The sequence below is a fragment of the Lactuca serriola genome, chromosome 4 (assembly GCF_051521515.1).
Source record: "Lactuca serriola cultivar US96UC23 chromosome 4, Lser_US96UC23_V15, whole genome shotgun sequence".
Taxonomy (NCBI): domain Eukaryota; kingdom Viridiplantae; phylum Streptophyta; class Magnoliopsida; order Asterales; family Asteraceae; genus Lactuca; species Lactuca serriola.
In genome coordinates, this window is record NC_136411.1 from 256,205,903 (window position 1) to 256,232,912 (window position 27,010).

At 36.4% G+C, this 27,010-nt stretch overlaps 1 pseudogene; it reads left to right on the forward strand.

The window, feature by feature from the left end:
* Positions 1-3,427: 3,427 nt before the first annotated feature.
* The window catches only part of LOC145099298 (alkane hydroxylase MAH1 pseudogene), a 43,221-nt pseudogene continuing 19,638 nt past the window's right edge, over positions 3,428-27,010 (forward strand).

Genomic DNA, 27,010 nt, shown 5'->3' on the forward strand with positions numbered 1-27,010 from the left:
GCCGAGTCGCCCTAGTGCACTCGCCGAGTCTGGTCAAAGTTGACCGTTGACTTTTGTTGACTTTTAGGGTTTGGTCAGCGATGTGGCCTTTGGGCCAAGAGAGGGGTAAAATGGTCTTTTACCCTTAAGAGGGTGCCAAGAGAGGGTTGATTCTAGTCTCGAGAGTTATATTCATGAGAGTATTTGCCTTATGTGTTAGGCGGTGGCGAGTTCGAGATTCAAGTGTGAAGATATCTGCTTTCTGCTTGCTAGGTGAGTCTTCTCACTATACTTTACCTTGAGTAGGTAACCAAAGTTATGTGATAGAGTTTTTGTATGCTATGTATGTTATGTGTTGCACTGCATTATTTCTATGTGATTTATGTTGTGCATGTTTACAGAGTTAGAACCGGAAGGTTCCCAGAGTTAGAACTAGAGGGTTCATAAAGTAGGGTCCACGGACCCACAGAGTTATAGCCTCGAGTGGCTAATATGTGTTATGTATGGTATTTTGGGGAAAATCACTAAGCTTCGTGGTTGTAGTGTTTTGTGTTATGTGTTTCAGGTTTCTCTCAGGATCACGGGATGGCACCGGCTCGATTGTACACACCAGAGAAAGAGTCATGTTTTGAGGATCCTGGTTTATTAAGCAAGTGGAAATGGAGTTATGTTGATGTAATTCGATTATGACTGGAATTTTAAGAAAAGTGGTTTTAAGAATTAACGATAATTTTTAAATGAAAAATTGTTTTGAAATTTACGGTTTTACAATTCCCTTCAACTTTGTGATTGGGATGTCGAGGATCACGAATAAGGTGTGAATAACCATGCAAATGTAGATAGTGCACTCAATGTTACTATCACCAAAATCAATGTGTCGGTTAGCCACACACGCTCCCTTAATCTAAGACAAACATCGAGCCACCCTTTGCTACACTTGCTAATCTCAGATTAGTGTGTCGGTTAACCACACATACACCACTAGCGTCTCGGAAAGGTGCAAAGTGCAATTTCATGGATTAGCATACAATTTCACATTTTGCCTAAAGTAACTAAGATTAGGAATTTTGTAAAACTTTTAGTTACTTTGTATTCATTATACTTATAATGGAAGGTTGTGTCCTATCCTACCCATTCGGCTAACGACCATTCACTAGTCAAGAGTGCGGTGGGTAAGAGAGGATACCCATTTAATCGCCATTTTATGTGCAATTTCCATAAACACCCCTTATAGACCAGTTTCGTGAATTAGGCCTACTAACGGTAAGACTGACTCTTTACTCACACATATATAACATTAGACTTTTAGTTTTATATATAGTATAAGGGTGTATTTTACACTTTTAAAATACTAGGTGTTCTAATTTAATAAATTATACCTTTTAATTTAATTAAATATAAATCATATCATTATGGATTTATTGACTCTCTTTTAATTATACATTTAATTAACTTAATAAAACCATAAGGGTGTAATTTGAACTTTCAAAAAACTAGTGTTTTAGAATTCAAAATTTCAAAATTAAACTTTTAATCAAAAATTTAAATTTCAAAACATGAGGGCAAGTTTTTGAAACTTTTCAAAACATACTAGATCAAATTACAAATAAATCAATTAATCAAATAATTGGTGATTATCTAAATTTGGCCTAATTTAATTTCTTGCAAGATAATTCAAATCAAATAACTCAAATAACTCAAGTTTATCATATAAGGCATTGATTACCCAATTAAATGACAATTATCTTCTATTTTGGCAATGATAATCACATAATATCAATATAATTCAAATTTTATCAATTAAAAACACTTTTGGTAATTATCCAAAGCTAAAATAGGTCAAAATCCCGAAAAACCCTCTGCCAGACCTTCTGACTCGTCGATTTAGCACTGAACTCATCGCGTAGGCATGAACTCAGCGAGTTCACCAATGGACTCGGTGAGTCCATCCTCCAGAATTCAGTTTTTCGTGATTTTCTGCTTGAACGATCATGTAAAGCATCAAATACATTAAAAAATCAGCCTAGGCTCTGATATCGCTGATGGGTTTTGAGCAGAACATCAATCCTATGGTGTGCATGCAAACCTTAAAGCTTTGGATCTAGTTTGTCTAATGAACATGCAATAATCATCCAAAGCTCAGAAACCCTATATCTAGCATATATTAATCGAATTAACATATGAATTAGGGTTTAGATCTTACCTTGATTGCTATGTAGCAATAACAATCATAGACATTCTTGATCTTGACATATGAAAGCTTAGTGCCTCAAATGTTGAACCTCTAATGGAGTCACAAACACCATGAGCAACAAGATGAACAAGGAGAGAGGGAAGAGGCACAAAAACGTCCTAGGGTTTCTCTTAGATGGTTAGGGATTGTTTTGGAGGCTTGAGGGTTCCTTTTATACTTAGGCTTCTAGGGTTATCAACTAGGAAACCCTAATTGAGCTGCTTAGTCCTTAAGCAGCCCAAAGATCCATCTAGAAGGCCCTTGGACAATTTCTAATCGGACTCTCATATAGAATTCGTCCATGCTTCCTTTATGGATCCTAAGCCCAACTTTGTAACTATCTTATAATTACATTATCAGTCTCCTTTATTTAATTAATCTCTTTTAGCCACAAAATTAATTCTTAATTAATTCTTGACTAATATTAATTAAACAATATGATTTCTCCTTTAATATATTATTCTTATAGTATACTAATAAATCATAATTAATCCTCCTTCTCCTTAATTTATCCTATCAGTTGCCATGGTGAAGGCAACCCAAAAGGACCATGATCACAATCGGGTCAAGTACATACCAAAACACTTATGGGCTTAGACACACAATCCAACAAGTACTACTCAGTTAGTGATAGGATGGCCTGATTAGGTTATGCTTGGTTCTGGTACTTGATGCTCAAATGTTGCTTGCCATTTGCTTTAAGGAGTTCTAACTAACTTCAGCAAACTAGTAAACGAATATGCTAAGTTACATATTATGGGAACTAAATAATCTTAGAAGGTTAGGTTTTAACTCTATTGCGCATCACTTGTTTGAGTCCAACTGTTGTAGTGTGAGACCTCTCATTTGAAGAATTATCTAATTTTAAGTTATATGTAACGGTATTCGCGAGCTAGTTTGAGGAAGTTAGCGGGAGTTCCTTCTGCGGTTGATGGTGGAGAATAGTGTAGAGTTGCCCTAGGAAAACCTAGGATGAGATTTAGTATTGGGACCCTTGTCAGTAAGGGATGGGTAGATGGATTTAGAGTAACCTAGTTGAGTCAAAGAAGTTCTTGGGGAAAGTACGTATAGATGTAGAAGGTAGTATGGGCCCGTACTACTGGAGGTAGAGGATACTTACTCGTTTTAAGGAGGGTTGCGATAAAATCACAAAGCTTGTACGGTTGTGAGTATATTTTGGTGTGTATTCTGATCATTTTATGGTATATTTTCAGTATGGTGGTATTGCGAGGCAATCTAGTGGGCAGATCAGGTGCAGGGGAGGGATCAAGCTCAGGATCTGGAGCCGAGAAGATCGATGAGCAGACTAGGGAGTTTCTTTTTTCAGAGATTACTCGTTGCATTCTGAATCAGACTCCTGTGATCTTCAGCTCGGTGAAGGAGGGTATCTTGGAGGTTTTGGAGGAGCGGCTGAGCACGTTCCGTTCTAAGATGATGGCTATTGCTGGAACTCAATCTTTGACATTCAGGGAGTTTTGGACTTGTGGAACTCCAAAATATCATGGGGTGAAGGACCCCATTGTGAGCAGGCGTTGGTTAGCAGATGTTGCTAACACCTTCCACACCACTCTTTGTCCCGAGGGGGACAAGGTAAGATAAGCCTCCTGCCTCTTGAAGGACATGGCACGAGACTGATGAGAGGAGGTCGGTAATGTTGTGGGTGATGATGTTGTGGATGGGAAGACCTGAGATAATTTTTCGACCAGGTTTCGAGCTGAGTTTGCACCAGTTATTGAGGTGCATTAGTTGGCGTGGGAGTTCCTGGATCTCCGCCAGACTACTAAGACGGTGGCTGAGATCACCGCGACGTTTAGGGAGAGGGCGCTTCTGATTCTGCAGTATGTGGCGGACGAGGAGATGAAGAAGTCCTGATGTCATGAGATGTTGAGGAGTTACATCCGACAGTTTGTGATCCAATCCAGCTGCAAGATGCTGGAGGATATGATCGCTCGATCTAGGGAGAGGGAGATTAACTTGGATATAGAGAGGAAGAGGAAGCCAGATGAGATTCAAACATCAGGGGGTTTCAGGCAAGAGGCCCAAGGTATCAGATTTGATATCAAGGGGCCATTAGGGCTATAGTCATTGTGCCAAGTGCAGTAAGACACACGAGGGTGCATGCATAAGTGGTAGTGGTGGTGGTTCTGGGTGCTTCAAGTGCTGTCGGACTGGTCATTATAGCAGGGATTGTACAGCTACCACCACCCTAGGATCAGATCTGATTCGCTTTCATTGCTATAAGAGGGGCCACAAGAAGGCCTAATGTATGAGCTTCGCTGCAGCAGGACCGGTGTCAACACCCGCTCCTGTGACTTTGAGGATTATTGACGGTCGTCAGGGTCGGGCATATGTCGTTGGTAGACTATTGCAGTAAGATGGAATCGAATTTGACTACCATATTTCTTTCTTAGTTTTTATCAATTCCTATAATGTAAACTTGCAGCGAAGAGTAGGGCTTTCCATCTGATAGCAGAGGAGGTGCGTGCAGCTCCCGATGTTGTGACTTGTATGTATCTTCTCTTTATCTCTTTATTTATATTGAATTATTGCTTATGCTTATGTGTTTTATTTAAGGATCGTTCCTTGTGAATGGTATCTCTACTTTTGTATTATTTGATTCGTGGGGTACCCGATCTTTTGTATCACTTGCGCTTAGCAATAGATTTGTAGAAGCTCCAGGGGAACTGGATTATCTTATTGATGTGGAGATTGTTGATGATAGGATGGTTCGGAATGCGAGGGTTCATCAGGGTTATACTCTTCAGTTATTCGAAGAACGGTAACCAGTTGACCTGGTTCTTATTCTTCTGTGTGGGAACAAGTTCATTTTCGGCATGGATTGGTTGACCCCTAATGGGGAAGTAATCGACTGTGAGCAACAGCTAGTCTGGGTTCGAACCCCAAGTAGGGGAGAGTTGTTGATTCAAGGTGAGAGACCGCAGCATGGGTCGGTTATGTGTTCTGCAGCGAGGGCCAGATGATATCTTGAGCAAGGTTGCTCGGGTTTTGTCGCCTATGTCATGGATACCCGAGATAAGCGTAGGACGACCGTGGATGATGTGCCAAATGTTCGGGAGTATCCTGATGTGTTTCCAGAGGATTTTCCTAGGGTACCTCCAGAGAGGCAGGTGGAGTTTAGGATTGATTTGGTTCCAGGTGCAACACCGATAGCCAAAGCACCGTATAGGTTGGCTCGTCTCGAGATGCAGGATTGTCTACACAACTGCAGGAGCTGTTAGACAAGGGATTTATCAAGCCAAGCAGTTCGCCTTGGGGAGCCCTGATTCTGTTTCTGAAGAAGAAGGATAGGTCCCATTGGATGTGTATTGACTACCGAGAGTTGAAAAATGTAACGGTGAAGAGCCGTTATCCCCTCCCGAGAATTGATGATCTTTTCGATCTGCTTTAGGGTGCATCTTGGTTCTCCAAGATTGATCTGCGATCGAGTTATCATTAGATGCGAGTCGGGGATGAGGATTTGCAAAATACAACTTTTTGGACTCGATATGGTCATTATGAGTTCGTGGTGATGCCATTTGGGCTCACTAATGCTCCTGTCACGTTCATGGATCTCATGAATCGCGTGTGCAAACCGATGTTGGATTGGACTATAGTAGTCTTTATTGATGATATATTGGTTTATTCCATGACTCAGGAGCAACATGAGGAGCATTTAAGGGAGGTGCTGGAGATTTTGAGGAAAGAGAGACTCTTTGCAAAGTTCTCCAAGTGCAAGTTCTGGCTTCGCGAGGTGCAGTTTTTGGGACACCTTGTCAACCAGAAGGGTATTCTGGTCGATCCAGCTAGGATCGAGGTCGTGATGTTGTGGGAGATTCCGAGGTCTCCATCTGAGATTCATAATTTTCTTGGTTTGGATTGTTATTATCGAAGATTCATTCAGGAGTTCTTCAAGATCGCTATTCCCTTGACCCGACTGACCAAGAAGTCGGTGACATTTTGAAGGGGGCTCGAGCAGCAGATAGCTTTTGAGACTCTTCAGAAGCAGTTGTGTGAGGCTCCATTCTAAAGATGCTTGAGGGTGTAGATGATTTCATGGTTTATTGTGAATTGTGATTCCTCGATCATGGGTTTGGGTACAGTGTTGATGCAGCGGGGTTGTATGATCGCTTATGCTTCCAGGAAGTTGAAGCCTCATGAGGCGAACTACCCGAAATACTATTTACATGGAACACAAGAGCTTGAGTATATAATGGATCAGCCGAACCTGAATATGAGGCAGCGTCGTTGGTTGGATGTGGTGAAGGATTATGATTGTGAGAACCTTTGCCACCCGGGGAAGGCCAGTGTAGTGGCCGATGCTCTCAGTCGCAAGACGGTTGCGATTCCGATTAGGGATGTATGCTTGGGGATGACAATGATTAATCTATTGCTGAAGCGGATCCGGGAGGCTCAGGTCAAGGCTATGAAGTAAGAGCACTAGAAGAGTGAGCGTATTATGGGTCAGGTGGTTTCCTTCGATAATGATAGTTGTGGATTGTTGACCCTGCACCGGAGGGTCTGGGTTCCTTCTTTGTGCGGTGTACGTCAGGTGCTGATGGAGGATGCTCACAAGTCGAGGTTCTCCATCCATCCCGAGGCAACGAAGATGTATACGGATCTTCATCCTGATTATTGGTGGCCCTGTATGAAACAGGACGTAGCATGGTACATGGAGCGGTATTTGACATACAGGAAGGTCAAGGCCGAACATCAGTGAACTCTTGGCAAGATGCAACCGTTGGAGATTCCCATATGGAAATGGGAATATATTGCAATGGATTTTATCACGAAGCTTCCTAGGAATACACTCGGAATGGATTCTATATGGGTCATCATGGATTATTTGACCAAGAGTGTGCATTTCATTATGATCCAGGAGAGTATTTTTGAAGAGAAATTAGTCGAGATCTATGTTAGGGAGGTGGTGACACGTCATGGGGTGCTAGTATCTATGTTTTCAGACAGATATGTTCGCTTTACTTCCAGATTTTGGAAGCGGTTTCATGACATGATACACACTCTTCTTCTTTTCAGTACAACATTCCATCCGCAGACCGATGGTCAGACTGAGCGGACAATTCAGACCCTTGAGGATATGCTGCGTGCGTGAGTATTGGATTTTGGTGGGAGTTGGGATACGTATCTTCCTTTAGAGGAATTTTCATATAAAAACAATTATCACGCTAGCATCGATCGACCTCCTTTTGAGATACTCTACGGGAGGAAGTGCAAGACCCTGATTTTTTATGTCGAGGACAGTCAACGGGTCATGGGGAGCACCGAGGTGGTGCTCATGACCACAGAGTTGATTCAGCTGGTTTGGAGCAGGCTCCAGACAACTCAAAGTCGGTAGAAGAGTTATGCCGATAGGCACCGGTCATACTTGGAGCTCTAGGTGGGAGATATGGTTCTCCTGAAGGTGTCACCTTGGAAAGGTGTCATCCAGTTTAGGAAACACGACAAGTTGGGCCCCAGGTATATTGGTCCCTTCAGGGTTTTGGCTCGTGTGGGCCAGGTTGCTTATCGTCTATATCTTCCAGCCGAGCTCCGCCAGATTCATAGTAGATTTCATGTCTCTCAATCGCAAAAGTGTTTAGTGGATGATTCCACAGTTATACCATTAGAGGATATTCAGGTGGATGATCGTCTGAATTATTTCGAGAGACCGGTGGGAATTTTAGATCGAAAGACAAAAACCTTGAGGAACAAGGTTGTGGAGATGGTAAAGGTGTCGTGGCTACACCGCTACGGGTCTGAGTGGATGTGGGAGCCTGAGGAGGAGATGAGGACGCATTATCCCGAGATGTTTGAGTCAGCGGACTTCGAGGACGAAGTCTGATCCAAGTGGGGGAGAATTGTAACGTTCGATTGTTTCAAGGTATTATTTAATTGTTGGTTATTTAATTATTTTCAGTTGGGCCTAGAAGTCCTTGGGCATTGATTCCATTTTTGGGCTTAAAGGGGGTGTCGTACGCAGGGTGTACCACCCTACGTACGCTAGGCGTACTGGTGGAGGTTGGACGTGGGTATCATGCACATACGCAATGCATACAAAGGGGTACGCGAAGCGTACATGTGCATACCGAAAACCCTAAATTTTAGGGTTTGAGAACTATTTAAAGAACATTATTCCTTAAGGACCTTTTTTATCAGCGTCCTTGTTTTCCCTTATCAGCCTCCATGCAACCCTAACCCCATTTTCAAGGAATAGTAGGTTGGAGCAAGGTGGTGGTTCAAGGAGAAGCTTTATAGATCTGAGTTGATTGCTTCATTTCAAGCTTATGTATGGTATAATGTCTTGATCTTGATCTTTAGAAGCTTAGATCTCCATGTTTTAGCTTTTGGACCCTTTTTGGTCCCATAGATGAGCTCTTGTGGATTACTTCCGTTTCTAAAGCTTAGAGTTGTTACTATTGGTGTTCTTTGGATCCTAGAGTCATAAAGTTGCAACCTTTGAAGCTTTAATCCCACCATGCATGAGTAATGGCCATTTTCATGGAAGTAGATTGACATATTTCGAGTTTAGGCCCATTTGGGCAATGCAGAGCCACCAAGATGTTGACTTTATGGGTTAATTGGTTGTATATAATTCATATCTGTGTTTGGGACTCCTGGACTTAAGTGGTGTAGGAATTAATGGTGAAAAGGCTTAATGAGTGAGCATGTTGGCTGTAAAAGCTCATACGTGCAGCGTACAAGCCATGCAGCTTGTACGCCTAGTGTACAACCAAGTACGCCCCACATACTCGGGCAGTTTGGGCGTGGTGTGGTTTGAGACTTGGGTTGGGCCGTATTCTTAGGCCTTGTTGCTTTGGGCTAAGTGGGCCATCTGAAATCAGGGTTTGGGGTATGGATATGTTTGGGCTTTAGGGTAAGGCCCATTAGAAGGGTTTCGGCCCAATTTGAAAATTTCGGTCATAAGTTGGCCACTAGTGGGATTTGGAAGATTATTTAGTTTTGGGCCTTAGTGGTTTGTGGTTTTGGGCCTTAGTTGTGGATCAAGCTAGGCTAGGGGTAAAATTGTCATTTTACCCCAAGGATGGATTATTGGTTATAGTTTGGAACCCAGGTTTTGACTGGGTGTTATTTTTTCTCTGATAGCTCGAGGAGTCGTTCGGGCAACATCTAGGGATTTTTTTCTATGAGATTCAGCTTTCAAAGTGAGTTTCCTCACTAGGTTTAGCGGATCTATGGCATCAATGTCGGCCCATGTTGATATGTTAAGATGTTAGGTGTCTACGTGACCGTTGCATGTTTTATGTACTGCTATGCGTACCGGGTGGGGCTTGATGCTAGGCGAGGCCTTACGACTGGAACATATGTGATGTGTGTAAAGTATGCCAGTTTTAATCCTAACATACTCAAATAAAAACAAACACGTGTAGGCAGTGTACCTATCGATCGTAGTTTAGTTTAAGCAAGTAGGGTATCGAATATAGGGAACTGTAAACAATTAAAATTGATACTTATATTATCTAAATATAGCAATTAATTAAAATGGGGGGGGGTGGCTTTCTCTAATTTTATAAGACTACAAACTTAAGTAACTTCCTAAACACTTTAGCAAAAATGCAATTAACAACTAAAATAGAAACAAAGGACAACTAGATTCAATCAAATTAGAGAGACTTCCGTTTAGATTCAATTCACTTATTCCTATTGAAACATCCCAAAAATATAGTCCAAAAATTTCGTTTAAAATCATTTAGGAAAAACCCATAATTCGTGAGACCACATAAAAAAAAATACCAAATCGTGTATCTCAAACATCATATCAAAATACTATATCAAAACCATGTATAAAATATCATAGTCTAAAATATCCCGGGCTGAAATCTGTGGTGTGTGCCATGCAGTCATCCCGAGCTCTTCCCTTTGCTACCGGAAGTACCTGAAACCAAAACTGAAAACTATAAGCACGAAGCTTAGTGTGTCTCCCCAAACTACCACATACCATGCACATATACATACAATTAGGAGATACGAGCCCCACCCACACTCCACTAGCTATGAGATATGGTCCCCGCCCACACTCAGCTACTATGAGATACAGGCCCCGCCCACACTCGGCTGCTATGAGATATGGGCCCCACCCACACTCAGCTACTAACATACATACAAGTAACACAGAGACGACAAGTATAGTTAAATCTATCAACCAATCATATATATCCATACTTAAACAAAGCTATGAGATACAGACCTCGCCCACAATAGGCTAACTAGGAGATATGGGCCTCGCCCACACTCGGCTACTAATCATACATATGCGGGCCGACCTTGGTGCCTTCGACTTGTTCTACTGGAGGAAAACTCACCTCTCAAACTAGCTGCCATATCTCAAGTGAGGAATTTCCGATGGCTGCTCCAATGACTCCCCCGACTATTAGTTTACAAGGAACAGTTAGTCATAACTGAAAATCCTTCTAAGGGTAAAATGACCATTTTACCCCTTGTCAAAGTCAACCTTAGGTCAAAGTCAACATCGAGTTGACTCAACTCACCGAGTTGGCCCATCAACTCATCGAGTTCGATATATCAAAAATCTCTAAAATCGTGATCCAACACGACGAATTCTTCCACAACTCGTCGAGTTCCTCCTATCAACAGTATCGGGACTTTTCCATTCAGCTTATCGAGCCCTTCCTTGGACCCATCAAGTCCTTCCTTTACAGAATCGGGCCATTCGCTCATAACTCACCTAGTTCCTCCATGGACACGTATAGTTCTTCGACCTTCATGTCCAAAAACCATGTCCAACTCGCTAATTCGTCTCCTACACTCAACGATTTTACTTAGAACCAGAAAAGGTTGGGGGGCCACGACCCGACTCCTCGAGTCGCATGAATAACTCGTTGAGTCCTCCCATATTTCAAGACCATACCATCGATTTTACTCAAGCCCAATGCTTCTAATCTACAGATCCGGCGTCCTTAAGCTAGCATGACACGTAAAATTGCTAACTTTACGTGCATGCATGGTGTTATGAAGCTAGAAAGCAAAAGCCGTAAACGAGTGTGAATGCATGTGATAGGACCATAGCTCAATAAAGGTGGAAGCTTTAAGCTTCCTGAGCTAAAATGCTCCCAGATCTGAAGTCATTATTCTAATATGCACTCTAATCTCGAATGTGACCTTGAAATGGCCTAAAAATGACAATATACAAGCCTATAGAAGATATAAGTGATGGAAGGCCAAGGTATAAGCTTTATACCTCAAATAAGCTGTAAATGCAACCCAAGCTCTAGATCAACTAGCTTCTTCTTGAATCTCAAAGTCTTTCCTTCCTTCTTCAAGCTTCAAGTCACAAAAATGGCACAAAAAGCTCAAGAACACTCAAAAATCGATTAGGGTTTCACGAAGCGGGTTTAAAGGTGATGGAGGCTAGAGTGGAAGCCACTTAAGGTGTTTAAATAAGGTGCAAACCCTGAAATTAAGTTTTCACTCTGGCAGTCCTACTCGTTGAGTCGAGGCTTCCCAACTTGTCGAGTAGACTTTACCACCCGCGTCCAAAACCGTTCCTACTTGACAAGTTTGGGGCCTCCAACTTGTCGAGTCCCTTCATAAAATTAAATAAACTTTAATTAATTGCTTACCAGGGACGAGGCGTTACAATTCTCTCCCACTTGTCTTAGACTTCGTCCTCGAATTCTACTGCTTCTGGAAACAACTCCGGGTAATGCTCCCTCATATCCTCCTCGGGCTCCCAAGTCCACTCCGAACCCTGCAGTGCTGCCATTGCACCTTCACCAGCTCCACCCTCTTGTTCCTCAGCTCCTTCGTCTTTTTATCAAGAATAGCTATTGGTCTCTCGATGTAATTCAGGCTGTCATCAACCTGAATGTCCTCTAAAGGCACAATTGTTGAGTCATCCACTAAGCACTTCCATAGCTGGGAAACATGGAAAGTGTTGTGGATCTTGCTGTCACACCTTGCTAAAGCAAAAATACAGGGCGTGGCAATACAAAGGGTCTCATACAAAAAGTTAAAAGACAACACCAACCACAGTATTAAAAATCATTACGAATTTACAATGAGTTTCAACAACTTTTTAAAAGAGATTACAATGTATTTAAAAGTCAACACATGCAAATGCTCCTACAAGTGTTGTTTCTCTACATGCCTCTTACTAGATGATTCCTGAAAAAGCATGTAAAGCGAACGTCAACTATAAGAATAGTTGGTGAGTACTCACATATTTAAAAAAATATATATTGGTTTCATAAATCGAAATAAAAAAATTGATAAAAGTTTCCACGAATAAAAGTATATTGCCAAAATAAGTAAATAAGTTCGCATAAACAAAGTTCGTTGTCATCATGAGAGATAAATTATGTTGCCCAAATGAGATGCAATGTTCATATTCTCATGGGAAATAAAGTTCGTTACTAAAACGAGTAAATAAGTTTCGTTGCTACAATGAGAAAACAAGTTTCGTTGTTACAAGGAGCAAACAATTTCATTGCCAAAGCAAATATATAAGTTTCTAGTAATAAAAGTTCGTTGCTATAATGTGAAACAAAGTTTGTTGCTAAAATGAGTATATAAGTTTCGTTGCTAAAATGAGTATACAAGTTTTGTAACTAAAATACGATATAAGATTTGTGTGTGCATCAAGTTTCCATTCATGAGTTCACAACCCAAGTCTAATGACTATTCCTGCCCCATTTCATCATGTCCATGGTTACAATGATGTCAGTTCATGGAAATATGCGCTCGCGGTTCCGGGCGAGTGGGGCTGTCGACCCCAAATAGCGCTATCCATAAGACCATCAGCTCGAATATGAGTTAATAGGTTGTATCGGTTCTCCGGGGACTTAATCATACAAGTTCATAACACCAAATTCATAGTACAAGTTCATATAACAAAGTTCATATCATATAGTTCATAGCACAAGTTCATAAAATAATGTTCATAGAAATTGTAGCATGCTTTCCACCCCAAAACATTAAAATGTAAAATAAGGGTTGTAAATACTCACAATACGCAAAATATAGCAACCAAGTTTATACGAGTAAAATAAATACAATGAACATAAATAGTTTAGGACATGCTTTTCCACCCCAAAACGTAAACAAAAATTAAAAAAAAAAACAGAAAATAGGGGAGTTGTGAATACTTACTGTGCATTGAGATGATGCAAATGGTGTCTTGAACTACGTTCCACTTGTACCACTACCGATTCCTACAATAATGATATTCGCTAGTGAGTCTCTAATCGAAATCTAACACTAGTATACTTACTACTACAATAATGCCAATACTGTGTCAAAATTAATATTGATAACTTAAAAACATATTTCTGTGAAAATTAAATTTCAATGAATCAATTGTTATATAACAATTTAAGTGGAAAATTCTCATTATTGAAATGTTAATATTTAACATTTTGAGAGGTGTTCCAATGATTAAATATTCAAAAAACTAAATCACTTTGGTTCTAAACTTTCCCAAACTATGAATTTCAGTTTTAATTGAAGTCAAAGACCTTAAGATAAATGTTCTTTTATTTGTCTAACTATTTTTCACCATTTAATTCCTTGAATAATCATAAAATCATGGAAACATAGTATATTATCATGAAAATTCTTATAATTTTTGTGTAACTGATTTACAGTGTACATAATCTGGGAAAAATATTAATAAGTGTTTTCAAAAAGTTCAACACAATTTTTCTGATTTTTGTGTATTTATTCTACAAATATAGAAATAAATATATAACAGTTTCAAAAATTCACCAAACTTTTTTTACAAGTGTTATTACACATACTTAAGCTGGGAAAAATATATAAATGGATTTCTAAACTGTTTAACCCGATTTTATGATTTTTGTGCATTTAAGGGTATTAAATCTTGGGAAAATAGAAGAAAAATAGCATAAAGAAGAGAAAAATCATCAAAATTTTGATCACCCATATCGAATTGATCCACAATTACCCATATTGAATTGACTCCACGTGCAGTCCTAGGAAGCATAGTGAAGAAATCCATTGTTATTACACATACTTAAGCTGGGAAAAATATATAAATGGATTTCTAAACTGTTTACCCCAATTTTATGATTTTTGTGCATTTAAGGGTATTAAATCTTGGGAAAATAGAAGAAAAATAACATAAAGAAGAGAAAAATCATCAAAATTTTAATGACCCATATCAAATTGATCTATAATGACCCATATCGAATTGACTCAACGTGCAGTCCTAGGAAGCATAGTGATGAAATCCTTTGTTATTACACATACTTAAGCTGGGAAAAATATATAAATTGATTTCTAAACTGTTTAACGCAATTTTATGATTTTTGTGCCACTATCTCACGCATGTAAATCTCGGCCAACTTCTCAACCGATATGCTCTCCTGGATCGGGATAAAATGAACACTCTTGGTCAACCGATTCACAATGACCCATATCGAATTGACTCCACGTGCAGTCCTAGGAAGCATAGTGATGAAATCCATTGTTATTCCACATACTTATGCTGGGAAAAATATATAAATTGATTTCTAAACTGTTTAACCCAATTTTATGATTTTTGTGCATTTAAGGGTATTACATCTAGGGAAAACAGAAGAAAAATAGCATAAAGAAGAGAAAAATCATCAAAATTTTAATGTTGCCTCCTAATACATTATAAGAGTTTCTGGAAAATTTTCATGAATTTTGGATGAGTAAAACTATTTTTTCTGTTTTTAATCCATTATAAACACAAAAATCACGGAAAAAAAGATATACATTTTTAAAAATTTCCAAAATATGTTTCTGAGTCTTAAACATAGGATAGAAGCTGCGAAAAATAATAGATAGTATTTTCACATTCCCTAAAGTGGTTTTATGATTTATTGGTGTAATTAAAAACAAATTCAAAAACCATACTAAACAGTACCAACAATCTATGAAACTTCATGAGAGATGTTTATTGACTAAAAGGATCATCCACAAATGTTTCCAGAATTTATTTACAAGAGTAAGTACTTTATATGCTTTAACACTCTATTTTCTTATTATTTTCATGTAAAAATAAAGAAAATATATATTGAGCTGAAATTTTCCAGAATGCATCTTCATACAATGTAATATAATTTAAAAATCGTTTTCTTATTTTTGATGTCAGAAAACATGCCTAAAGGCTCAATAAATTATAGAGAAAACTTGATACTTGTGATTTTGGTAAAGATTATTGATGTTACTTTGAGAATTTTTGCAACATTCTCCAAAGACTTTTGAATCAAGATCTTTTTGTACCTCTTAATACATGATGTTAAGTGCTCAAATTCATTTTTCCTAGATTTTTAGTGAGGATTAAGCGCTTTGAACATGCAATACAAAACTAGTATTCACAAAAAGGTGCTGATTGAGCAATAGTTTTGTAAACATTGATAAAAATCTAAATATTGGAATTTTCGAATGAGGTCAGATGGGTGTGAAATCTAACTCAAAATATTATATTTCAGAAAACAAATATCGAATTTTGGTTAAGAAATGAGTGAGACATGGCAATTTAAAGTCAGCCAAAGAAATATGGCAGATTGCATGCATGGTGTTTGGTTAGAAAATTGGTTTTTCATCATTATTTTGAGTAAATCCTTTGAAATATTTTAAGGATACCATGATAAATTCACCTTCTAGTCATGTTTCCAGAGATCAAAAGATTAAAACTTATCAAAATACATTCATGCATTTATGAACAAAATTTTGTTTCTCAAAAACTCTTAACTTGAGTTTGATGTTTTAATCCTTAAAATCGATTTTTGCACTAAGATCACGAACATGCAACCATGTTTATCATAAATTCATGGTGTTAAAACACATCCATGATGTTCTAATAACCATTTTAACAAAAATAAAATAAGATTGAAGAAGTAGAAGTCGGTTTTTGAAGTAAAATGCACATGCATGACTTAAATCATTGTTGTGGATCTTCAAGAGATGTATGTTCTTTACCTTAAATTTATTTGTGGCTTGAAAAAGCCTTATGAATTTCCATAACTTCGTGGTTAAGAGGCTATGGTTGCGGTGTTTGGAGAAAAAAAAATTAGAGAGAAGGCAGAGAGAGTTTTCTAGAGAGAGAAATAATAGAGATGTGTGAGAGTGTGAGAGAGAGATATGGGAAGAGAGGGGTCCGAAATTTTGAGTATAATACCCCTTTCTCATTCATTTTGTTTTATAAAATTTAGGTTCTTTTATAAAATATCTCAATTTTATATAGAATGTGCAATAAAATCAAGTTTCTATTCATAAAACCTTGATTTTTCATTTATAAATTAAGGGTAAATGTTATTGAGTTAAATTTTATTTTCCTTGAATGCATTTTATAAGTTTAATTATTATAATATCATATTATGAGGCTCATAACTATTTTTATAGAGTTTCTAAGGTTAATTTCATAAATTTAGGTTTTTAGGGCATTTAGGGTTTTTGTGTTTTATAAATCTTTGGATATCAAAATGAATAGAATCTTTGAGACTTAAATTTATCTTATGGTATTATAACTCTTTTATAGTTATAATAATGTTTGTAACTTATTTTATCGGCTTATTGGCATTCTATGTAGTGGTTTTGAGATTCAAGCGAAATTAAACAAATCAAGTATACTAGTCCTAGTTTTCAACTTTGACTTAAGTTCCTACGAGACTCGGACCTAATTTATAGCACTAGGTCAAGGGCATGATGTGTGTATATGGTTCATGAAAAGGTGTTCAAGTCAAAGAGTGACCCGAATATGGATAATTACTACAGTTAAGTAGTTATAGAATTCACATAACAATGTGAAATCTAAGTATATTGTCCATCGTTTCTAATTGTTTCCAAATTTTCTAGTAGATTATAACTCAGCTTCTAGTTACTAAGTCTACTATGTGTCGTTCCTACACGTGCAACTAAGTTTAGTCAAATCTAGAACCGACTCGAATTTTTGACGGTTGTCACACTTGCTGAGCTCCGCTGGGAGATCCAATCTGTACGCCACCCTGCCCACCCGGGCTATGACTCTGAAGGGACCGATATACCTGGGGCCCAACTTTCCCTGCTTCCGGAACCGGATGACACCCTTTCAGCGTGACACCTTCAGGAGGACCATATCACCCACCTGAAACTCCAAGTATGAACACCGCTTCTCGGCGTAGCTATTCTGTCGTCTCTGAGCAGTTTGGAGCCTACTTAGAACCTACTGGATCCGCTTTGTGGTCTTGAGTACTACCTCAGTACTCTCCATGACGCTCTGACCGACCTCGCGCCAACAGATTGGGGTCCTACACTTCCTCCCATAGAGCATCTAGAAGGGAGGTCAGTGAATGTTGGCGTGGTAGTTGTTGTTATACGAAAAAGCGGTGTTGAAGTGGAGACGAGTACCCATCTCGTCATGAAACCGCTTCCAGAATCCGCAAGTAAAACGGACATCTTATATAGACACCACCGAGATTGACACTCCATGTCGTGCCACTATCTCACGCATGTAAATCTCGGCCAGCTCCTCAACCGATATGCTCTCCTGGATCGGGATAAAATGAGCACTCTTGGTCAACCAATCCACAATAACCCATATCGAATTCACTCCACGTGCAGTCCTAGGAAGCATAGTGATGAAATCCATTGTTATTACACATATTTAAGCTGGGAAAAATATATAAATGGATTTCTAAACTGTTTACCCCAATTTTATGATTTTTGTGCATTTAAGGGTATTAAATCTTGGGAAAATAGAAGAAAAATAGCATAAAGAAGAGAAAAATCATCAAAATTTTAATGACCCATATCAAATTGATATACAATGACCCATATCGAATTGACTCCACGTGCAGTCCTAGGAAGCATAGTGATGAAATCCATTGTTATTACACATACTTAAGCTGGGAAAAATATATAAATTGATTTCTAAACTGTTTAACCCAAGTTTATGATTTTTGTGCATTTAAGGGTATTACATCTTGGGAAAATAGAAGAAAAATAGCATAAAGAAGAGAAAAATCATCAAAATTTTAATGTAGCCTCCTAATACATTATAAGAGTTTTTGGAAGATTTTCATGAATTTTGTATGAGTAAAACTATTTTACTGTTTTTAATCCATTATAAACACAAAAATCACGGAAAAATAGATATGCATTTTTAAAAATTTCCAAAATATGTTTCTGAGTCTTAAACATAGGATAGAAGCTGCGAAAAATAATAGATAGCATTTTCACATTCCCTAAAGTGGTTTTATGATTTATTGGTGCTAATTAAAAACAAATTCAAAAACCATACTAAACAGTACCAACAATCTATGAAACTTCATGAGAGATGTTTATTGACTAAAAGGATCATCCACAAATGTTTCCAGAATTTATTTACAAGAGTAAGTATTTTATATGCTTTAACAATCTATTTTCTTATTATTTTCATGTAAAAATAAAGAAAATATATATTGAGCTGAAATTTTCCAGAATGCATCTTCATACAATTTAATATAATTTAAAAATCGTTTTCTTATTTTTGAGGTCAGAAAACATGCCTAAAGGCTCAATAAATTATAGAGAAAACTTGATACTTGTGATTTTGGTAAAGATTATTGATGTTACTTTGAGAATTTTTGCAACATTCTCCAAAGACTTTTGAATCAAGATCTTTTTGTACCTCTTAATACATGATGTTAAGTGCTCAAATTCATTTTTCCTAGATTTTTAGTGAGGATTAAGCGCTTTGAACATGCAATACAAAACTAGTATTCACAAAAAGGTGCTGATTGAGCAACAGTTTTTTAAAAATTGATAAAAATCTAAATATTGGAATTTTCGAATGAGGTCAAATGGGTGTGAAATCTAACTAAAAATATTATATTTCAGAAAAAGAATATCGAATTTTGGTTAAGAAATGAGTGAGACATGACAATTTAAAGTCAGCCAAAGAAATATGGCAGATTGCATGCATGGTGATTGGTTAGAAAATTGGTTTTTCATCATTATTTTGAGTAAATCCTTTGAAATATTTTAAGGATACCATGATAAATTCACCTTCTAGTCATGTTTCCAGAGATCAAAAGATTAAAACTTATCAAAATACATACATGCATTTATGAACAAAATTTTGTTTCTCAAAAACTCTTAACTTGAGTTTGATGTTTTAATCCTTAAAATCGATTTTTGCACTAAGATCACGAACATGCAACCATGTTTATCATAAATTCATGGTGTTAAAACACATCCATGATGTTCTAATAACCATTTTAACAAAAATAAAACAAGATTGAAGAAGTAGAAGTCGGTTTTTGAAGTAAAATGCACATGCATGGCTTAAATCATTGTTGTGGATCTTCAAGAGATGTATGTTCTTTACCTTAAATTTATTTGTGGCTTGAAAAAGCCTTATGAATTTCCATAATTTCGTGGTTAAGAGGCTATGGTTGCGGTGTTTGGAGAAAAAAAAATTAGAGAGAAGGTAGAGAGAGTTTTTTAGAGAGAGAAAGAAGAGAGATGTGTATGTGTGTGTGTTGGAGAATGAGAGTGTGAGAGAGAGATATGGGAAGAGAGGGGTCCGAAATTTTGAGTATAATACCCCTTTCTCATTCATTTTGTTTTATAAAATTTAGGTTCTTTTATAAAATATCTCAATTTTATATAAAATGTGCAATAAAATCAAGTTTCTATTCATAAAACCTTGATTTTTCATTTATAAATTAAGGGTAAATGTTATTGAGTTAAATTTTATTTTCCTTGAATGCATTTTATAATTTTAAATATTATAATATCATATTATGAGGCTCATAACTATTTTTATAGAGTTTCTAAGGTTAATTTCATAAATTTAGGTTTTTAGGGCATTTAGGGTTTTTGAGTTTTATAAATCTTTGGATATCAAAATGAATAGAATCTTTGAGACTTAAATTTATCTTATGGTATTATAACTCTTTTATAGTTATAATAATGTTTGTAACTTATTTTATCGGCTTATTGGCATTCTATGTAGTGGTTTTGAGATTCAAGCGAAATTAAACAAATCAAGTATACTAGTCCTAGTTTTCAACTTTGACTTAAGTTCCTACGAGACTCGGACCTAATTTATAGCACTAGGTCAAGGGCATGATGTGTGTATATGGTTCATGAAAAGGTGTTCAAGTCAAAGAGTGACCCGAATATGGATAATTACTACAGTTAAGTAGTTATAGAATTCACATAACAATGTGAAATCTAAGTATATTGTCCATCGTTTCTAATTGTTTCCAAATTTTCTAGTAGATTATAACTCAGCTTCTAGTTACTAAGTCTACTATGTGTCGTTCCTACACGTGCAACTAAGTTTAGTCAAATCTAGAACCGACTCGAATTTTTGACGGTTGTCACACTTGCTGAGCTCCGCTGGGAGATCCAATCTGTACGCCACCCTGCCCACCCGGGCTATGACTCTGAAGGGACCGATATACCTGGGGCCCAACTTTCCCTGCTTCCGGAACCGGATGACACCCTTTCAGCGTGACACCTTCAGGAGGACCATATCACCCACCTGAAACTCCAAGTATGAACACCGCTTCTCGGCGTAGCTATTCTGTCGTCTCTGAGCAGTTTGGAGCCTACTTAGAACCTACTGGATCCGCTTTGTGGTCTTGAGTACTACCTCAGTACTCTCCATGACGCTCTGACCGACCTCGCGCCAACAGATTGGGGTCCTACACTTCCTCCCATAGAGCATCTAGAAGGGAGGTCAGTGAATGTTGGCGTGGTAGTTGTTGTTATACGAAAAAGCGGTGTTGAAGTGGAGACGAGTACCCATCTCGTCATGAAACCGCTTCCAGAATCCGCAAGTAAAACGGACATCTTATATAGACACCACCGAGATTGACACTCCATGTCGTGCCACTATCTCACGCATGTAAATCTCGGCCAGCTCCTCAACCGATATGCTCTCCTGGATCGGGATAAAATGAGCACTCTTGGTCAACCAATCCACAATAACCCATATCGAATTCACTCCACGTGCAGTCCTAGGAAGCATAGTGATGAAATCCATTGTTATTACACATATTTAAGCTGGGAAAAATATATAAATGGATTTCTAAACTGTTTACCCCAATTTTATGATTTTTGTGCATTTAAGGGTATTAAATCTTGGGAAAATAGAAGAAAAATAGCATAAAGAAGAGAAAAATCATCAAAATTTTAATGACCCATATCAAATTGATATACAATGACCCATATCGAATTGACTCCACGTGCAGTCCTAGGAAGCATAGTGATGAAATCCATTGTTATTACACATACTTAAGCTGGGAAAAATATATAAATTGATTTCTAAACTGTTTAACCCAAGTTTATGATTTTTGTGCATTTAAGGGTATTACATCTTGGGAAAATAGAAGAAAAATAGCATAAAGAAGAGAAAAATCATCAAAATTTTAATGTAGCCTCCTAATACATTATAAGAGTTTTTGGAAGATTTTCATGAATTTTGTATGAGTAAAACTATTTTACTGTTTTTAATCCATTATAAACACAAAAATCACGGAAAAATAGATATGCATTTTTAAAAATTTCCAAAATATGTTTCTGAGTCTTAAACATAGGATAGAAGCTGCGAAAAATAATAGATAGCATTTTCACATTCCCTAAAGTGGTTTTATGATTTATTGGTGCTAATTAAAAACAAATTCAAAAACCATACTAAACAGTACCAACAATCTATGAAACTTCATGAGAGATGTTTATTGACTAAAAGGATCATCCACAAATGTTTCCAGAATTTATTTACAAGAGTAAGTATTTTATATGCTTTAACAATCTATTTTCTTATTATTTTCATGTAAAAATAAAGAAAATATATATTGAGCTGAAATTTTCCAGAATGCATCTTCATACAATTTAATATAATTTAAAAATCGTTTTCTTATTTTTGAGGTCAGAAAACATGCCTAAAGGCTCAATAAATTATAGAGAAAACTTGATACTTGTGATTTTGGTAAAGATTATTGATGTTACTTTGAGAATTTTTGCAACATTCTCCAAAGACTTTTGAATCAAGATCTTTTTGTACCTCTTAATACATGATGTTAAGTGCTCAAATTCATTTTTCCTAGATTTTTAGTGAGGATTAAGCGCTTTGAACATGCAATACAAAACTAGTATTCACAAAAAGGTGCTGATTGAGCAACAGTTTTTTAAAAATTGATAAAAATCTAAATATTGGAATTTTCGAATGAGGTCAAATGGGTGTGAAATCTAACTAAAAATATTATATTTCAGAAAAAGAATATCGAATTTTGGTTAAGAAATGAGTGAGACATGACAATTTAAAGTCAGCCAAAGAAATATGGCAGATTGCATGCATGGTGATTGGTTAGAAAATTGGTTTTTCATCATTATTTTGAGTAAATCCTTTGAAATATTTTAAGGATACCATGATAAATTCACCTTCTAGTCATGTTTCCAGAGATCAAAAGATTAAAACTTATCAAAATACATACATGCATTTATGAACAAAATTTTGTTTCTCAAAAACTCTTAACTTGAGTTTGATGTTTTAATCCTTAAAATCGATTTTTGCACTAAGATCACGAACATGCAACCATGTTTATCATAAATTCATGGTGTTAAAACACATCCATGATGTTCTAATAACCATTTTAACAAAAATAAAACAAGATTGAAGAAGTAGAAGTCGGTTTTTGAAGTAAAATGCACATGCATGGCTTAAATCATTGTTGTGGATCTTCAAGAGATGTATGTTCTTTACCTTAAATTTATTTGTGGCTTGAAAAAGCCTTATGAATTTCCATAATTTCGTGGTTAAGAGGCTATGGTTGCGGTGTTTGGAGAAAAAAAAATTAGAGAGAAGGTAGAGAGAGTTTTTTAGAGAGAGAAAGAAGAGAGATGTGTATGTGTGTGTGTTGGAGAATGAGAGTGTGAGAGAGAGATATGGGAAGAGAGGGGTCCGAAATTTTGAGTATAATACCCCTTTCTCATTCATTTTGTTTTATAAAATTTAGGTTCTTTTATAAAATATCTCAATTTTATATAAAATGTGCAATAAAATCAAGTTTCTATTCATAAAACCTTGATTTTTCATTTATAAATTAAGGGTAAATGTTATTGAGTTAAATTTTATTTTCCTTGAATGCATTTTATAATTTTAAATATTATAATATCATATTATGAGGCTCATAACTATTTTTATAGAGTTTCTAAGGTTAATTTCATAAATTTAGGTTTTTAGGGCATTTAGGGTTTTTGAGTTTTATAAATCTTTGGATATCAAAATGAATAGAATCTTTGAGACTTAAATTTATCTTATGGTATTATAACTCTTTTATAGTTATAATAATGTTTGTAACTTATTTTATCGGCTTATTGGCATTCTATGTAGTGGTTTTGAGATTCAAGCGAAATTAAACAAATCAAGTATACTAGTCCTAGTTTTCAACTTTGACTTAAGTTCCTACGAGACTCGGACCTAATTTATAGCACTAGGTCAAGGGCATGATGTGTGTATATGGTTCATGAAAAGGTGTTCAAGTCAAAGAGTGACCCGAATATGGATAATTACTACAGTTAAGTAGTTATAGAATTCACATAACAATGTGAAATCTAAGTATATTGTCCATCGTTTCTAATTGTTTTCAAATTTTCTAGTAGATTATAACTCAGCTTCTAGTTACTAAGTCTACTATGTGTCGTTCCTACACGTGCAACTAAGTTTAGTCAAATCTAGAACCGACTCGAATTTTTGACGGTTGTCACACTTGCTGAGCTCCGCTGGGAGATCCAATCTGTACGCCACCCTGCCCACCCGGGCTATGACTCTGAAGGGACCGATATACCTGGGGCCCAACTTTCCCTGCTTCCGGAACCGGATGACACCCTTTCAGCGTGACACCTTCAGGAGGACCATATCACCCACCTGAAACTCCAAGTCTGAACACCGCTTCTCGGCGTAGCTATTCTGTCGTCTCTGAGCAGTTTGGAGCCTACTTAGAACCTACTGGATCCGCTTTGTGGTCTTGAGTACTACCTCAGTACTCTCCATGACGCTCTGACCGACCTCGCGCCAACAGATTGGGGTCCTACACTTCCTCCCATAGAGCATCTAGAAGGGAGGTCGGTGAATGTTGGCGTGGTAGTTGTTGTTATACGAAAAAGCGGTGTTGAAGTGGAGACGAGTACCCATCTCGTCATGAAACCGCTTCCAGAATCCGCAAGTAAAACGGACATCTTGTATAGACACCACCGAGATTGACACTCCATGTCGTGCCACTATCTCACGCATGTAAATCTCGGCCAGCTCCTCAACCGATATGCTCTCCTGGATCGGGATAAAATGAGCACTCTTGGTCAACCAATCCACAATAACCCATATCGAATTCACTCCACGTGCAGTCCTAGGAAGCATAGTGATGAAATCCATTGTTATTACACATATTTAAGCTGGGAAAAATATATAAATGGATTTCTAAACTGTTTACCCCAATTTTATGATTTTTGTGCATTTAAGGGTATTAAATCTTGGGAAAATAGAAGAAAAATAGCATAAAGAAGAGAAAAATCATCAAAATTTTAATGACCCATATCAAATTGATATACAATGACCCATATCGAGTTGACTCCACGTGCAGTCCTAGGAAGCATAGTGATGAAATCCATTGTTATTACACATACTTAAGCTGGGAAAAATATATAAATTGATTTCTAAACTGTTTAACCCAAGTTTATGATTTTTGTGCATTTAAGGGTATTACATCTTGGGAAAATAGAAGAAAAATAGCATAAAGAAGAGAAAAATCATCAAAATTTTAATGTAGCCTCCTAATACATTATAAGAGTTTTTGGAAGATTTTCATGAATTTTGGATGAGTAAAACTATTTCACTGTTTTTAATCCATTATAAACACAAAAATCACGGAAAAATAGATATGCATTTTTAAAAATTTCCAAAATATGTTTCTGAGTCTTAAACATAGGATAGAAGCTGCGAAAAATAATAGATAGTATTTTCACATTCCCTAAAGTGGTTTTATGATTTTTTGGTGCTAATTAAAAACAAATTCAAAAACCATACTAAACAGTACCAACAATCTATGAAACTTCATGAGAGATGTTTGTTGACTAAAAGTATCATCCACAAATGTTTCCAGAATTTATTTACAAGAGTAAGTATTTTATATGCTTTAACAATCTATTTTCTTATTATTTTCATGTAAAAATAAAGAAAATATATATTGAGCTGAAATTTTCCAGAATGCATCTTCATACAATTTAATATAATTTAAAAATCCTTTTCTTATTTTTGATGTCAGAAAACATGCCTAAAGGCTCAATAAATTATAGAGAAAACTTGATACTTGTGATTTTGGTAAAGATTATTGATGTTACTTTGAAAATTTTTGCAACATTCTCCAAAGACTTTTGAATCAAGATCTTTTTGTACCTCTTAATACATGATGTTAAGTGCTCAAATTCATTTTTCCTAGATTTTTAGTGAGGATTAAGCACTTTGAACATGCAATACAAAACTAGTATTCACAAAAAGGTGCTGATTGAGCAACAGTTTTGTAAAAATTGATAAAAATCTAAATATTGGAATTTTCGAATGAGGTCAGATGGGTGTGAAATCTAACTCAAAATATTATATTTCAGAAAAAGAATATCGAATTTTGGTTAAGTAAATGAGTGAGACATGGCAATTTAAAGTCAGCCAAAGAAATATGGCAGATTGCATGCATGGTGATTGGTTAGAAAATTGGTTTTTCATCATTATTTTGAGTAAATCCTTTGAAATATTTTAAGGATACCATGATAAATTCACCTTCTAGTCATGTTTCCAGAGATCAAAAGATTAAAACTTATCAAAATACATACATGCATTTATGAACAAAATTTTGTTTCTTAAAAACTCTTAAGTTGAGTTTGATGTTTTAATCCTTAAAATCGATTTTTGCACTAAGATCACGAACATGCAACCATGTTTATCATACATTCATGGTGTTAAAACACATCCATGATGTTCTAATAACCATTTTAACAAAATAAAACAAGTTTGAAGAAGATGAAGAAGTAGAAGTCGGTTTTTGAAGTAAAATGCACATGCATGGCTTAAATCATTGTTGTGGATCTTCAAGAGATGTATGTTCTTTACCTTAAATTTATTTGTGGCTTGAAAAAGCCTTATGAATTTCCATAATTTCGTGGTTAAGAGGCTATGGTTGCAGTGTTTGGAGAAAAAAAATTAGAGAGAAGGTAGAGATTTTTCTAGAGAGAGAAAGAAGAGATGTGTGTGTGTCTGTGTTGGAGAATGAGAGTGTGAGAGAGAGATATGGGAAGAGAGGGGTCCGAAATTTTGAGTATAATACCCCTTTCTCATTCATTTTTTTTTATAAAATTTAGGTTCTTTTATAAAATATCTCAATTTTATATAAAATGTGCACTAAAATCAAGTTTCTATTCATAAAACCTTGATTTTTCATTTATAAATTAAGGGTAAATGTTAATGAGTTAAATTTTATTTTCCTTGAATGCATTTTATAATTTTAATTATTATAATATCATATTATGAGGCTCATAACTATTTTTATAGAGTTTCTAAGGTTAATTTCATAAATTTAGGTTTTTAGGGCATTTAGGGTTTTTGAGATTTATAAATCTTTGGATATCAAAGTCAATAGAATCTGTGAGACTTTAATTTATCTTATGGTATTATAACTCTTTTATAGTTATAATAATGTTTGTAACTTATTTTATCAGCTTATTGGCATTCTCTGTAGTGGTTTCGAGATTCAAGCGAAATTAAGCAAATCAAGTATACTAGTCCTAGTTTTCAACTTTGACTTAAGTTCCTACGAG